Source organism: Humulus lupulus, chromosome 1 (assembly GCF_963169125.1).
Source record: "Humulus lupulus chromosome 1, drHumLupu1.1, whole genome shotgun sequence".
Classification (NCBI taxonomy): Eukaryota; Viridiplantae; Streptophyta; class Magnoliopsida; order Rosales; family Cannabaceae; genus Humulus; species Humulus lupulus.
The window spans coordinates 240,163,015-240,172,840 of NC_084793.1; positions in this window are offsets into that span (position 1 = coordinate 240,163,015).

The window sequence follows — 9,826 nt, forward strand, 5'->3', positions numbered from 1 at the left end:
GACGATCGCTGCGTGAGTCGCTTTGTTTCCAAGGCTACTGCTAGTGCATCTCGTTCTTCAACATACTTCGAGGAGGTCAGAGGTTTGAATGGATGGAGGATTGTGAACAGGCATTCCAACAGCTGAAGGCGCACATGGAAAACCCACCTATCTTGTCAAAGCCCATAGACGGAGAACCCCTCCTGCTTTACATGGTTGTCTCAGAGAATGCCATCAATGTCGCCTTAGTATGTGAGGAAGGTCGCGTCCAACACCTTGTGTACTATGTGAGCAAGAAACTCCTCGGAGCGGGGTCCAGATACCCGCTCATGGAGAAGCTGACCTTTTGCCTAATGGTAGCTTCTCGGAAGTTAAGGCCCTATTTCCAGGTGCATCCCATCAAGGTCCTCACGAACCATCCCTTACGGTAGGTCCTCTAAAAGTCAAAGTCATCTGGAAGACTCCTCAAGTAGTCGGTCGAACTTAGTCAGTTTGACATCACTAATCACTCGATGACTGCCATAAAGGGGCAGGCGTTGGCAGATTTCATCGCCAAGTGCATGGGAAACCACGAGAGACTTGAGGACGCCCCGATGATTGGACCCACGTGGAAGTTATACGTTGATGGATCGTCAAATGAAAATGGTGCCTGAGCAGGTCTCATTTTGGTATCCCCCGAGGGGCACAGAGTTCATAGCGCTCTGAGATTTGTGTTCGACACCTCAAAAAATGAAGCAGAGTATGAAGCGCTCATTGCTAGGCTCCGAGAGCCTTGATATTTTCAATGACTCACAGCTTGTTGTAAATCAGGTACTCAGGGAGTATTAGGCTCGGGGGACAAGAATGGCCGCTTACTTGGCAAAGACCCAAGAAATTCTACACATCTTCAGAAAATTCACCATTCGAGAAGTGCCATGGGAACAGAATTCTAACGTTGATGCCCTGGACAAGCGTGCAACCACCAAGGATGTTGAACTAATCAATGTAGTCCCTATTAACCACTTAGCTTCTCCAAGCATCTCAGCTCTCGAGGAAATGGAACCAGTCCAACCCCAGGACGATTGGATGGAGGCCATAGTGAAATATCTTGTCTCCGGAGAATTATCGCATGGTAAGAAAACAACTCAGAAACTGGTTGACCAGGTGCCACGGTATGTTGTCATGGAAAAAAACTGTATAGGCAAGGATATTCGTTGCCCTGCTCCGGTATGTGTCCAGGCAAGAAGCCAATTTGATACTCCGAGAAGTGCATGAGGGCTTTTGCGGGGACCACGCTGGGGGGCAGAGCCTTCCCAAGAAGATTTTGTGACAATGATACGTTTGGCCCACCATGAACAGGGATGCAAGGGACTATGTCAAGAAGTGTGACAAGTGCCAACGCTTCTCCAATATACCTCGAGCTCCTCCAAATGAGCTCACCCAGATGACAAGTCTTGGCCCTTTGCTATCTGGGGGATTGACCTTATCAGGTCATTTCCCACAGGAAAAGGAGAAGTGAAGCATGCAATAGTGGCGGTTGACTACTTCACGAAGTGGGTCGAGGCTAAGCCACTCGCTACAGTCACTTCTAAGAAGGCACTGGACTTCGTCATCAAGAACATCGTTTGCCACTACGGGCTCCCGAGGAAAATAGTCTCTGGAAACGACTTGCAGTTCGACAACGAGGTATTCACAAACTTCTGTCAGTGGCACCGGGTTGTGAAGAGCTTTTCCTCTGTGGCCCACTGCAGGTAAATGGCCTGATGGAAGCAGTCAACGAGACGCTCAAAGCCATCTTGAAGAAAAGGCTTTCCTCTGTGGCCCACCCGCAGGTAAATGGTCAGGTGGAAGTAGTCAATGAGACGCTCAAAGACATCTTGAAGAAAAGGCTTGAACAGGAGAAAGATGCTTAGCCCGAGAAGTTGCCTAGGGCATTGTGGAGTTACTGCACCACTGCCAGGACCTCCACCGGCCACACGCCATTCTCTATGGCCTATGGGTATGAGGCCATGCTCCCGGTTGAGGCAGCAATCTCCACGCACCGACGGGATACGTATGATCCGACCACAAACCACGCTTTACTCCGAGAATTCCTTAACCTTGTGGAGGAGCTCCGTGAAGCTTCTCAACTTCGAGTAGCGTCCTACTAGCAGAAAGTAGCCAGATATTTCAACTCTAAAATGAAGGAAAGAAAGTTTGGGGTCGGAGTTCTGGTGTTGCGAAGAGTCTTCTTAGCCACCTGAGACCTCGGTGCGGGAGTGTTGGGACCTAACTGGGAGGGCCCATACCAAGTTGAGAGTGTTGTATGTTTGGGGACATACAAGTTAGCCTGACTGAATAGGGAGTTATGCCCCACACCTGGAATGTCGAGCACCTTCACCGGTAGTACCAGTGATCTGAGCAATAAATTTATTTATTTTTGTAATCTCCTTGTAGCGTCTGATCACAATTAATGGAAACCGTGTAGATAAAACATGGTAAAAAAATTTGAGAGAATTGCTTAAATTTGTTAGTTTCCTTTATTCTCTATGTACTACTCGTAGAGAACCCGCTCACTGGCCTGGACAAGTGAACGCAGACTAGTCTCTGATCACTTGCGGGCATGGAGTTAGGGCAGCCTCGCAGAGTACCACCCCTCGTGGAGGATGACCTAGGAAACTAAGCTTGTCAAAAGCGGAGTAGACCTAGTGTCAATACCCCGAGAGTAGAAAAACCTAGCAAATTAAGAAGTCTTGAGTCTGTGACCTAAGAAATCAAGCTTGTTGAAAGTGAGGTAGGCTTAGTGTCTAGAGACTGAAGACTAGGAATCCTAGTAGCGTGAGAACGGACTTAGGTCACCTCCCGCGGACATTGCGCTCGAGGAGCACTAACCAAGTCCTTTGATCTCGAGATGCGAGCGAAAGACTAAGTCTTCTGTACTTGGTCCTGAGGCATGGACTTGGGTTACCTCTTATGGACGTTATGCCCAAGGAGCACTGAACATGTAACTCCCACTCCATTATACTAATGTATTATAAAAATTATGAAAAATAAGAGAAGAAATTATTTTTATTTGTTGACCCAAGATTTGGCCAACTGACACGGAGTCAGAATATGCTTGATATGAATGAATATGATGAGAAGAACACAATGACAAAGATGAATAACAACACGATATTTTTATAGTGGTTCGGCCCCAGGATCTGGTAATAACCTACGTCCACTTAGACTGTTATTGATATAGAATCAAAGGAGTGATCAAAGAACAAGGGTTCAATGAGTTTCACTAACCTTTGATGAACAATACAATATCACTAGGAGAATTACTATAGTCTCAAATAATCCGAAAGCAAAAAAAGGTCCCTTCCTTGAGCTATCTTTTGCTATTTATAGGCTCAAGGGGGATTACAAAAGATTGTTACAGATATTCTTTCCTGAATCATCGAATACTCAGGAGATTGTGTGAGATAAATTCGGGATTTACAAAGATCTTCTCATAAATGTTGCTTTGTATGCGGAACTATCGACCAGACTGGTCGCAGGTAAGACTGGGCCGCTTACTGCTTCTAATGTGTCTTCTGGTCGATACTCTAGCAGAACTTTTCCAGGTGTCAGCCACGTGTCTAGGGATCACTTGCCACTTCATCAATGCTAATTTTTTGGATAACATTTGCCCCCCAAGTTTATTTATCATGAGCAATAAATAAACTTTTGAACGAACGACTCTTCGGTAACCCTGCCTTACGTGTCAGAACCCTTCGTGTGTTCTTGGAAAAAGTAACCTACTTCTGTCTAATCACGTCTTTTCGGTTCCCCTTAAATATTTCGACGGCCATTCCGCTTCCCCATACTTCGAAAACGGGAAACTGATGATTACACCTTTTCAATGCCACAGACAAACTTATATAATACCTTCGAAATTTTCCTTTTCTTTTTACGCACGCCATTATCTTCACAAGAAACCCTAAAAACCAGAGCTTTACTCGTCCCAGGAGACCGTTTCTTCTGTATTTCCAAGACTCAGACCGAGAGTTTCTTGATCTTCGAAGGCCTTTTTTCCATCTCCACGATCATTTTCTTGGTAAGTTTTCGAATTCTTACGTTTCAAGTTTTCGTGGTGCATGCTTCTGTATGTTGACTGTTTGAGTCCATCTACTTCTGGTTTGAGATGCTTGTGAGTAGAGTGTTTTTTAGGCAAAAAAGGTTACGAGTTAGTTTGATTAGTCAGGATCATGCTTTTTAGGACATAAGATCGAAGTAAAAATTCGATCTTTAGGCTAGTTGGAAAATAGGTTTTTCCCGCCCTAAGGGGAGTTGAAAAAGCTTTCTTGAAAAACTTTTTACTTTCACCCTTTAATCTGTCTTCCAAACTGTTCGTATGGAACACTTTAGCTTTTGGTTAGAATGATGTTGTATAAAAACTTGGCTTTTTATACTGGTCCAGCGTTATTCTAAAAAGCTTTTAAAAATTCTCAATCCTCACCTCCCCACTCTTCTGTTTGCAGACATTGATGCCAGATTTGTGGGGAGGTGAGTGACCCATTGACGACGACCTTCTTGCCCAGCTGCTCGAGGGTGAAGAACAACCGGCCAACCGAGTTCACGAGATTCCCTTCTCACGATCCTCTACTAGACCCCGTCCTTCTCCTCAAATGGCCCGTTCAAAATCAGTAGGCAAGAAAAGACCTGAGTCTGAAAACAGTCCAAACCTTCCTGCCCAGCCTGATCCGCAGGCTAGGGCTCCCTCGACCAGTGGTCGAGAAAATCCTATCCCTGACCCTAATATCCAAACTAGGGCTCGCCCTCGGCATCAGAATCTGCCTGATGTCGAGTGGTATACTGCTCCGACCAGTTCAGTAACCATGCGGATGGTTGCTAACCACTTTAGGAAATACCCTCTTACAGGGGTTTCTATTACAATTCCTGCTGCAGACCAAAGGGCTAACCTCCCTGGGGGCATATTCAGTGCCTGGTCTCGGTATCACTTAGAGGCGGGAGCTTACCTCCCTCTTCATCCTTTTTATGAGGGGGTTGCCAATTATTTCGGTGTCGCCCCCTTCCAAATTACTCCAAACGGATATAGAATGCTGGTCGCACTCTATATCCTGTACAAACTCAAGAAATGGCCAGAACCTACCCCTCATGAGGTCAAATATCTTTTTGACCTTAAATCCAACCCGCAACAATATGGAACGGGTTTCTTTCACTTCTTCCACAAGGAGACCAATCGGACGTTCCTGAGTGACACCACGCATATATCGAATGTGGGGCAGTATAGTAAGGAGTACTTCCTTACACAGGACATAACCAGCAACAACCTGGCCTTCGCTCGAGGAGGTAAGTGCTTGTCTTCGACTGGTCGATACTTTTAATCAAGTTGTTCTCTTTCATTTTTCTCAAACTGTAATCTGTCTTTCAGGCCCATGGTTACGTCCGACCCCAACACCAGACATGGTGTTGAGGTCCAATACTTTGGCCAGGATGACTGACACAGCAAAAAGCGTCAAGACCCTGGTCACTGATGAAAACCTGAGGCGGTCTGGCCTCCTGGCTCCTCGCCATGAAACAAGAGGGTCCGTGGTAGACGATGCCACTGCCGAGGGGGTTCCCGAGCAGCAACCTCCTGTGTCCCCTCCTCGGAGGAGGCCAACAGGGGTTACTATCAGGGAGCCCACGGGCAATCCTTCCGCAGAAAGGCCTTCTGCTCCCCAAGGCAAGGGGAAACAAAAGGCCAAAGAGCCAGTTGTAGACTTGGGGGAGTCTTCTGATGAGAACGGTAACACTATTTTGCTTTTGAATAGTTTGCCAATTCCCTGTCACTTGTTTGACAGGGAGGGCAACTTTACATATACTCCAAAATTAGGGCCAGACTTCTTCATGCCAGATAGTGAATGTATGACTAATAGAGTCAATAGTATAGCGACCAGTAGTTGTAGCTCGGGTATTCACTTTGTGACCTCTTTTCTGTTGCATAACGAATTTTCATCTGCCTTTATCTTTATTCTTATGCATGCTTTTTCTTGTGTGCAGATATGGCTACTCCCAACGTCTTTGATCTATACAATGCTGAGGAGGAAGAAAAAGTTCCTCAGCTCCGAAGGAAGTCGTCGCGGAGGCAGACTGGCGAAACAAGCCAGAGACCGGCCAAGAAAGTTCGAACAGAGGACCCTCCCAGGGACGTGCCAACTGGGCAAACGCCTATTCATCCTCCGGCCCCTGTCGAGAAAGAGACTCCTCCTGCTCCAAAGAACCCTCCTCCGGCTGCACCCAGCAGGGAACAAGATAGGCGGGAAGAGACCCTTGGGGCCAAACTCTCGAGCCGTGTCATACGAGTAGCAAAAGACCGCATCGCGTACATCGGGAAAAATGACTGTGTCAAAGATGCCATGGTTGAGGCAGAAAACATGACGGTCGACCTGATCCTGAACAGGACCCTAAACGAGATAGCCAGCGTAAGTACTTCTTTAATCCTTTTGGCCCTAGTCCTTTAGTCTTTGCCACTGGTTCTAACTCTTATCCTTTGTCTTCAGGCTTTGCTGTCCGCCACCACTGCTCGTACCCGCACCCAGGCCACCATCGAGCAGGCTAGGGAAAAGGCCATTGAGGGGTACCAAGTGAAGGCAGCCGAGGAGCTTTCGGCTGCAGAGGCCAGGCACGCCAAGGAGTTGGAGGCGATGGTCCAACAGAGGACGCTGCTGTGACAAAGTTGTCGGAGGCTGAAGCTGTGAAGGAAGCCGCGATAAAGTCGAGGCAGGATTATCAGGATGCCAGCCGCACCCACCTTTGCGAAATCAGAAGGTTGGAAGAGGTGCTTAAATCCAAGGACGAGGCCATCGCCACTCTCGAGGGCAAAGTAAAGCAGTTGGAGGTTGACAACTCCAAAAATCTGGAAAGGTACAAGAAGACGACGCTCCGATGTTTCTACAACTTCTGGAAACACAATCAGGGAGCCGACTTCAGTTATCTTTCAGAGGAGATCAGGGCTGCTGAGCTGGCTCGCTGCGCTGCCCAACTGGCTGAAGAGGAGGCTAGAGCGAGGATTCCTGCCTCCCCAAGCCTGGCTGGTGCTGAAGAAGAAAGTGCTTCTGAGGATGTTATCACCCAGAATACTGCCAAGGACCCTCCGGCCCCAAATGCCTCTTGAACTTTTTCATTTATTTTTTCTTTCCTTTTGATTACACGACCCACGGGTCGTGATGTAAAGACAATATTTTCGTTTTAAACTTTGTTGCACGGGCAGTAAATCTTTTTTTCTTTTACTTGAACAATTACATCCAAGCAGTGATGCTTGCGGTGTAAAAGATTGCACGATGCTATAATATTTTCATTTATTATAACATTTGTCCGTATGACCGAACTTAGCATAGTACTTTGGCATGATTTAACAAAATATAAATTTTGAAAAATACTCTAAGTACCCTAGCATGCTTTCACTCATTTTGTTCATGTGTTTACATACCTCATGGTATGCTTTGCTATCGATGTGCCTTATATGCCCCCCAAGTGATCGAGGAGCTTTAGGTCCTTGGTCACTTGCCTTGACCATGACCTGTTCGAACATTTCTGCTCGTGTGCAAAAATAATACTTGTAATACAGCAAAACAACACACGTAATGAACAAATACTTGTAAATGTAAATTCACAAAGGTTGGCAAGAATGACTGGCTGCGCACAGTCCCTTATAATCTCGTATTAAAAATGGACTAAACATGTCTTTACGAGTGATTCTGAAATAGAATCTTACATATACGAGCGATTAGCCATATAGCGTGGCTAACCCTCTTTGCTAAACTTGTAAAAAGAAAAATTAATACAAGCCAGTCCTTTAAAAAGGACTGTTTACTGATAATACTTGCGCAGGTGTTCTTCATTCCAATAGCGTGGAACGAGATCTCCGTTTAAGCGTGCAAGTTTGTAGGTGCCCGGATGAAGGACTTCTTCAACTTGGTAAGGTCCTTCCCAATTAGGTCCGAGCACTCCAGCAGTAGGGTCGCAGGTATTTAAGAAAACTCGTCATAGCACCAAGTCTCCGACTTTGAATTTTCTTTCTTTAACTTTGGAGTTAAAGTACCGGGCGACTTTTTGTTGGTATGCAGCAACTCGGAGTTGGGCCTTCTCCCGTACTTCGTCAATCGAATCTAGAGATTCCATCATTAGTTGGTTGTTCTGGTCCTGGTCGTCTGTTAGACGTCGATGTGAGGGGGGATCTAACTCGACAGGCAACATTGCCTCATATCCATAGGCTAAGGAAAATGGGGTATGTCATGTTGCAGTTCGGTGAGACGTTCTATACGACCAGAGGACTTCAGGCAATTGCTCTGGCCACGCTCCCTTAGCTTCTTCAAGCCTTTTCTTCAAGGTGTCTTTAAGAGTTTTATTCACGGCTTCGACCTGCCCATTCGCCTGGGGGTGGGCAACTGAAGAAAAGCTTTTAATGACTCCATGTCTTTCGCAGAAATCGGTGAATAAGTCGCTGTCAAATTGGGTCCCGTTGTCTGAAACTATCTTTCTGGGCAGACCATATCGACAGACGATGTTCTTGATAACGAAGTCAAGGACTTTCTTGGTCATGATGGTAGCAAGCGGTTCAGCTTCGGCCCATTTGGTGAAGTAATCGACCGCCACGACTGCGTACTTTACTCCACCTTTCCCTGTAGGTAGGGATCCAATCAAATCTATCCCCCATATTGCAAAAGGCCACAGACTTTGCATCTGCTTCAATTCATTTGGAGCCGCTCGTGGAATCTTGGAGAACCTTTGACATTTATCGCACCTTCGTACAAACTCCATCGAATCCTCATTCATAGTTGGCCAGAAGTAGCCTTGCCTTAGAATCTTTTTTTCCAAACTCTGCCCCCCAGCGTGATCCCCACAGAAGCCTTCATGCACCTCTTTCATGAGTTCCTTAGCCATTTCTGGTGTAACGCATCTGAGTAGTGGCAAGGAATATCCTCTTCAGTACATAACACCGTCGACCAGTATGTACCTAGCAGCTCGCCTTTGTAGAATTCTGGCTTTGTTCCTATCTATTGGCAACGTACCATTTGTCAGATACTCCAAGAAAGGCGCCATCCAAGTATCCTCCATTCGAATCTCCATACTGGATTTCGTTGCTTGTATGCTTGGCTTACTTAGTCTTTCTACAGGCACAATGTTCAAAGTGTCAGCATCCTTTGCACTCGCGAGTTTGGCTAAGGCATCTGCGTTTGAATTTTGATCTCGCAGGATTTGCTGGAGGGTGTGCTTCGTGAACTGGGCTAGCATGTCTTTTGTTTTGTTTAAGTAGGCCACCATCTTCAAGCCTCGCACTTGATATTCTCCTAGGACCTGATTCACCACCAGTTGTGAATCACTGTAGATATCAAGCGTCTTTATGCTCATATCCTTTGCCATTCTCAATCCAGGGAGGAGTGCTTCGTATTCCGCTTCATTATTTGATGCAGTGAAGTCAAACCTGATGGCGCAGTGAAATCGATGCCCTTCCGGCGTTATCAATATCACTCCTGCTCCAGCGTGGGATTCGTTGGATGAACCATCCGTGAATAGCTTCCACGAAGGAGCTTTGTCTTGAGGCTCGGGCGCTTCAGGCTGTTCGCACTGCTCGCTGTCTGGGAGTTCGGTGAACTCTGCAATAAGGTCAGCCAAGACTTGTCCCTTAACTGCTGCTCGCGGTGAATAAGTTATATCGAATTGTCCCAGTTCGACTGCCCATTTTAACAATCGCCCAGCCGCTTCCGGTTTTTGGAGGACTTGCCAAAGGGGCTGGTCAGTTAGAACTGTAATAGGATGGGCTTGAAAGTAGGGGCGTAACTTCCTAGAGGCCAGGATCAAGCAATATGCTAACCTCTCTATTGGTGGATATCCTAATTCTGCCCCAATCAGTCTCTTG